The sequence below is a fragment of the Acomys minous genome, assembly GCF_964271855.1.
Source record: "Acomys minous genome assembly, chromosome: 12".
In the NCBI taxonomy this organism is placed as follows: domain Eukaryota; kingdom Metazoa; phylum Chordata; class Mammalia; order Rodentia; family Muridae; genus Acomys; species Acomys minous.
Genome location: NC_140493.1, coordinates 22,077,038 through 22,083,037, shown reverse-complemented (window position 1 = coordinate 22,083,037; position 6,000 = coordinate 22,077,038). Strand labels below are relative to the sequence as shown.

At 58.2% G+C, this 6,000-nt stretch overlaps 1 protein-coding gene across 1 annotated transcript in view; it reads left to right on the top strand.

Moving 5' to 3' along the window:
* The first annotated feature begins 2,345 nt into the window (after positions 1 to 2,345).
* The window catches only part of CACNA1I (calcium voltage-gated channel subunit alpha1 I), a 121,357-nt gene continuing 117,702 nt past the window's right edge, over positions 2,346 to 6,000 (top strand). Inside the window, exon 1 of the mRNA XM_084748317.1 lies at positions 2,346 to 2,573. The gene's annotated coding sequence lies outside the window, so the exon portion shown is untranslated. The remainder of the gene's footprint in view (positions 2,574 to 6,000) is intronic.

The following is a 6,000-nucleotide window of genomic DNA, read 5'->3' as shown; positions in this document are numbered from 1 at the left end:
AGCCGCTGAGAGGGACTGCCCCTAGCCGTGCTGCTTGCAGAGATAGGAGTTGTACTTTCAGCCTATAGCAGGTTCATGGCTCCTCTCACTCCTACTTCCTTCCTGCTCTTTGTTCGAATCCTCCATATCTCTAGGACTCGCTCACTCCCTCACTCGCTTGCTCACTCACTTGCTCACTCCCTCACTCGCTCGCTCACTCACTCGCTCGCTCACTCACTCACTCACTCACTCACTTGCTCACTCACTCACTCGCTCACTCACTCACTCACTCACTCACTCACTTGCTCACTCACTCATCGCTCGCTCACTCCCTCACTCGCTGCCCTGGGGGGTGGAGTAAGATGGGCTGGGTGGATTGAACATCAAAGATGCCCAGAGGAACGAAGGAGTTGCCTGAAAAGAAGTGAGGTGTACACATAGACCTGGGGGTGGGGGTGCATTCTAGGGCTGGGTCGCCAGCCCTTCAGGGGGGCTGCGCTGAGGGTCTAGACCTCTGACCTTAACCCCTGGTGGTCCTCAAAGTCCAGCAGAGCCTCAGGAATAGTAGTCAGAAGAGAATGGCTGGCTGGCATTTCCTACCCACCCGGAAGTCTTTCACTCTCCGTGCTCTTTTCAGCCATGCATGCCGCTGGCTAGGGCTGGACCTGCCTGCCCTCACCACCTACTCCTGCCTCAGTGTCTCCCCTTCCCCTTGCCATCGCTCCACTCATCTCTCCTCCTGACTCAGTCTGCCCAGCCTGGACGGGCCTGGTTCATGTGTTTGACGAGCCATCCTTGGGATCCAACCTGAGGCTGCTGTTCTAGCTGGTTCAGCTCACACTACAGGACAGACACCTCCCAGCTTCATGAACACTTACTGGATTTTCCATGAGAGTGTTGTTGTTGTTGTTGTTGTTATTATTATTATTATTATTATTATTATTATTTTCGAGACAAGGTTTCTCTGTGTAACAGCTCTGGCTGTCCTGGAACTCGCTCTGTAGACCAGGCTAGCCTTGAACTCACGGAGATCCACCTGGAGAGTGTTTTTATGAAAGGCTGTCTCACCTCCACAGTCAGGCCCCTCTGCCAGAACAACTGGTCCCTGGCGTAGTCGCTGTATCTTTCCTGGAGCCCCCCCCCCCCCAGCCTTGTGAAGAGGCCCTGTCATACACTCTCCATGGAAGTTGAAAGGGCTGAGCAAGGGGGCCCGTCCTGCAACCGGGTGCTGGCAGTGGCGGTGGTTTTTGTCAATTTGTCACAAACTAGAGTCACCTGGAAAGAGTTGAGGAACTGCCTCCTGATATTGGTCTGTGGACACATCTGTGGGGTATATTTTTGATGAACGATTACCCACCCCTGGTCCTGGGTTGCAAGCAAGCTAATCAAGCTGGGTAAAGATAGACAAGTGCCCAAGCTGTGGACTCACGCGTGGGCGTGCATGTGAGTGGGGTGTGTAGGTCATTCAGAAGCCTTCTAAAAGGAGGTAGGCTTTATTTTTGTTTTTGTCTTTGTTTTGAGATTGGGTTTTCATTATGTAGCCTGGAACTGGCTTTATGGACTAAGGCTGGGGTTGAACTTACAGGGATCTGCCTGCCTTTTCTGGGATTACAGTGTGACACAGTCTTGGAGCCAATCCTGAAGAGCAGGAGGAAGTGGGGCCAGGGAATGGGTAATTTGGGTTTCTGAACGACCTTTGGAGACCCGTGAGGCTGAGTTCCACCATTGTGTTGGTGACCCCTTCACTGGGTAGTGGGGCAAGCCTGTCGACTGGAAGCCCAACGAAAACCCTAAGTGACAAGACCAACAAGCCTTTAGCGCCTGGGCTGCTCATTCATAGGGTCTCCCGTTTTTTTTACGCATGACGCAGCCAAGTGCCCAATGGGTCAGGACCCTTCCCAGCGGTGCGACCCTAAATTGTCAGGAGGTGGTCGCACTCCCAGGGGCTCCCGCCTCTCTGGAGGGGGCTCACTCACAGCCTCCGTCACGCAGTCTGTCGCCCGCACGCCTCCCCCTCCAGCGCCCGGAGCCTGCAGCTTTCCCCGAAGACATTTGGTGTCAGTATAAGGACGGCTTTTCCTCGCACGCGGCGCGGCTCGGTCTCGCCGCCGCCGCACGTCCCCGCACCGCCCGGCGCTCCAGCTCCTCTGCAGCCCCCGTCGCGCGCAGCCCCTTAGCGCCTCGAGTCCGGGCCGGGGGCGCGAGTGGCGCCGAAGCCGGGGACCCGGGCGGCCGGACCCCGCGCCCTGCCGCGCCTGCCGCCCCGCACCTGCCCCACCGCGGCCCCGCGCCCCCGCCCCCGGCCCGGAGCGCCGCGCACCCGCCACCCGCCGCGCGCTCCAACTCCGCGCGGTCCGCCGCTCGTCCGCGCCACCCACCCCTAGCCGCGGCGACCCGCCCGCCATGGCCCGCGCCCCCGGGCCCGCCGCCCTACGTGCGCCGCCCCCCTCGCCCCGGGGGCGCAGCTGATCCCGGAATCCAAGGCGTGGGGCCGGCGGGGCGAGGGGTCCCTCTCCACGCCGCCTTCGGAGACACGCGTCACCCCCGCATCTCTGCCTGGGACGACCCCGCTGCCCGGCCACGTCCATGCCAAGGTAGGCAAGGCAGTGGCGGGGGGGGGGGGCTGGTTCTTGGCGCGTCGGGCTCTTTCTTTATAGAGGCGTTTTTATTTATTTATTTATTTATTATTTCTGGGAACTGATCCCCCTCACCCGCCTGCGCGTACCCATCAGGTGGGCGCCACATCTCCTGCTTGGGGGTGGGGGAACCTGCGTTGGGAGGAAGGACGGGGAACTTTGACCGGATCCCTCTCCAAGGCCACGAAAGTTCTCTTGGTGCGAATACTGAAGCCCAAAGCCGGCTCAACCAGCGTTGCAGAAATTTATTCAACAAGTCAGGCTGCTGGCGGGGGGCCCCAGGCTGTCTGTCCGTCTGTACTGCTGTTCCTTTGCTGCTGCGGCTCTGCGACCAGTTGGATTAGAGCCGGTGTCAGTGTCCGGCAGGGCTGAGCTGGGAGCGTTAGCCAGGGAGGGAGAACCACCGCGGGATTGAGTGCGAGAACCCCAGGCAGGGTTTAACTTTCCTCCAGGCCAGGTGGTGGAGGGGCCCTTCCTTCACCAGTACCCTATGCGCCCACCCGGGTCGCACTGCATGGAACCAGGTCGGGTTGGAGCGGGCACTCCAAGGGGCCAAGAGGAGTCCTCAGCTGCCAAGGAGATGGTTATATAATGAGTGTTTGTGGTGATTGGGATTTAATTGTCTGCTGGATGGTGTGTGTGGAGTGAAGGGGCAGGAGGGGTTGGCGGAGGGTGGATAGGTTTCTCTCCGGGGAGGTCATGATGATGCCTGGGGGAGGGGGCTCAGGGTAGGCCCAGCTGAGGCAGCCGCCAGTCCCTGTGCTGTGTCCTATCTCGGCAGGATCGTAGGCTGGTGATGAGACTGGGGTCCAAGGAGAGACCCTTGAATGTGTTCTGGCCTTTGGAGTGTATGTTTTGAGCTGTATGCGTGTGTGTAGGTGTGAGTGCGTTTGTGTGTGTTATAGGAGAGAGAGAGAGAGAGAGAAAGAGAGAGAGAGAGACAGACAGAGAGAGAGACAGAGAGAGACAGAGAGAGAGACAGAGAGAGAGAGACAAAGACAGAGACAGAGAGACAGAGACACACAGAAAGAACGAGAGAGAGAGAGAGAGAGAGAGAGAGAGAGAGAGCGCACGTGAGAGAGCTCAAGCCTGTCTGTGTCTGCGTGGTATGACAGGGTCTGTCTGATTCACATGTGAACAGTGCCCTAGGCTGGAGGGCTCAGTCTGGCCTGAGCAGTCTGTCAGTCCCTTTCCCCATTGCCTGGGAGATTTGTCCCTGCAGACGCTGCTACTGCCTGGAGACTCTGATGCCACATGCACACACAAGGGTGTGTGTCCTGGAGCCTGGCTTGGGGATGCTTAGGTTTGATGAGGGTGTTCAAGGCCTGCCTTCTCCCTGCCCTTGCTCACGAAGCCGGGGTCCCTTCTTGAGTCAACACCCCCACTCAGCTTCAAGGGCTCATTCAAAACTCTTGTCCACCCCTCAGAACAAACTTTCTGTTTGGGCTTCAAGTCCTGGGACCTGTGCAATGGTGATTCCCAGGCAAGGGGTGCCAGTGGGTGAGAGTTCAGGATGGGATGGGATAGGGAGACACCGAGTTGGAACCACGCTTGGGGCAGCAGTCCAGGGGTGGCAGGAAGAGCATATCCTGTGCTGGCCTGGCACCAAACTGGAAAACCTTCCATACCCTCGAAGGCTTGGATCTCATCACACTTCGTCCTGCGTGATCCACTCAGGCTGCTCAGAGCTGTGCTGAAGAGGCTCTTCAGACAGTTAGAACGGCTTGGGGGAGGGGCCGAAAGCCTGTCTGGTGGCCCCTCTTTTCCTAGACTAAAGTTCTCCACCCTCCTTGCCTGAGCTCCTGTCTAGCCTTGCCTGGCTCCCCTACTCACGTCTCTTGTGTCAGGAGCTTCTGCAGAGACACTTCAAAGTCTCAGGGGGAAAAAAAATCCTTTAAGGTGGAGGTATCCCAATTACAACAAAATGAGCTCACCAGGCTGTGCGGCCTGCCCTCCAAGCCCGGCATCACCGACCTGCTTATTCCTTTCCGGCCTGGGATAAAAGCTTTGCGGGGTGGGGGCGTCAGAGAGGGTATCTTTTAGTACCGCCAGAGGGCGCCAGGAAGTCTTCCTCCTGCCGGGTTGACTCCCCTTGACCTTGGGCAGGTAGGTGGGGTTTTGTTGTAGGAACCTCTGGCTCACTCTGCTCTAGCTGGCTCTACACCGGGGGCCCTAGAGGGTCGGCCTGTCATCCACCCAGCCTGGGGACCAGCTACCGCCAGCACCACCCTGACGCCTGCAAGTGCTTCTGAACTCAGAGACCTGCCCAGAGCCTACAGTCTGGGCCACCTCTACCTCCTCCCTGTCCCCAGTCTCTCCAACACACACCCGATTCCCTGCCAGAATCCACTGTTTCACCCCATACCCCAAGTGCAGCTGCCAGGACAGACTCTGGGCCCCGCCCTTCCCCTCACAGAGGCAGGCTCCCGCCCCCAGCAGCTCAGAGCTCTTTTTCAAGGTGAGGATGAAGGCTGGTGTGCTTTCCTTGTCTGTGGTGTCTCTCACCCTTGTCTTGCTCTCTGACTCCCCAATGCTGTATTTAGGGTGCTTCAAAACTGCCTGCAAAGAGTGGATGGTGGGTTGGGCAGTGGAGGAGGTCTGGAGCAGGGGAGACCAAGGCCCCTTCCCACCCACCCTTGCCTTTGGCTCCTCTGTCCCTTCTCCCTCCTCTTTCCTCTCTCTCCCCCCACCCCATCCACTTCATCTCTTCCCTCCCTCTCTCCTTTCTGGAGAACATTTCCTTCCCACGTGTTTCCAGAGTGTGCCTTGCATAGTGCCCTGGTGTCCTCCAGAGAGTTTGGTCTGGGCTGGGGCTGTTGACTACACAGATGTGTGGGTGCGTGCTCCTGTGTGAACAGCTGTGGATCCCCTGTCTGCAGGCCTGTGGGTCGTGAGATCTGAAAGACGTGGGGGGCAAGTCTTCCCCATCCTAAGGGAAGAAAATAAACCAGGATTTCTGATTTATTAAGCGCCTACTGAGTGTCAGGCCTCACTCTGGTCACTGCAAGTCTCCACATCTTACTCTGGTGCTCTGCGAGGGAGAATCAGGCTGCAGATGACCCATGGGGGGGGGGTCCTGGACACGTGGTTCTCGAACAGCCCTAGGCAGGTGCTGGCAACTTGGGGGGCTCATGAACAGGAGAGGGAAGAGAAGTGTGTAGTTTCGAGTAGAGGGGCCTTGGAGCCAGAGTCTCGTCAGGGTTCGGATCGGAAGAGACCTTTATGTCCAGGGTCCTCCCTGGGCCAGCTGTCCCCTTCTGCTGGCCTTGGCAAAGGATGCATCCTGAGGTGGACGTTGGCTCTTCTCCTACCTCCCTGCTGTGTACCCTGACCTACTGAGCAGCAAGGATGGGTTAAGGCCATAGCACACACTCCTCCCTCTGAG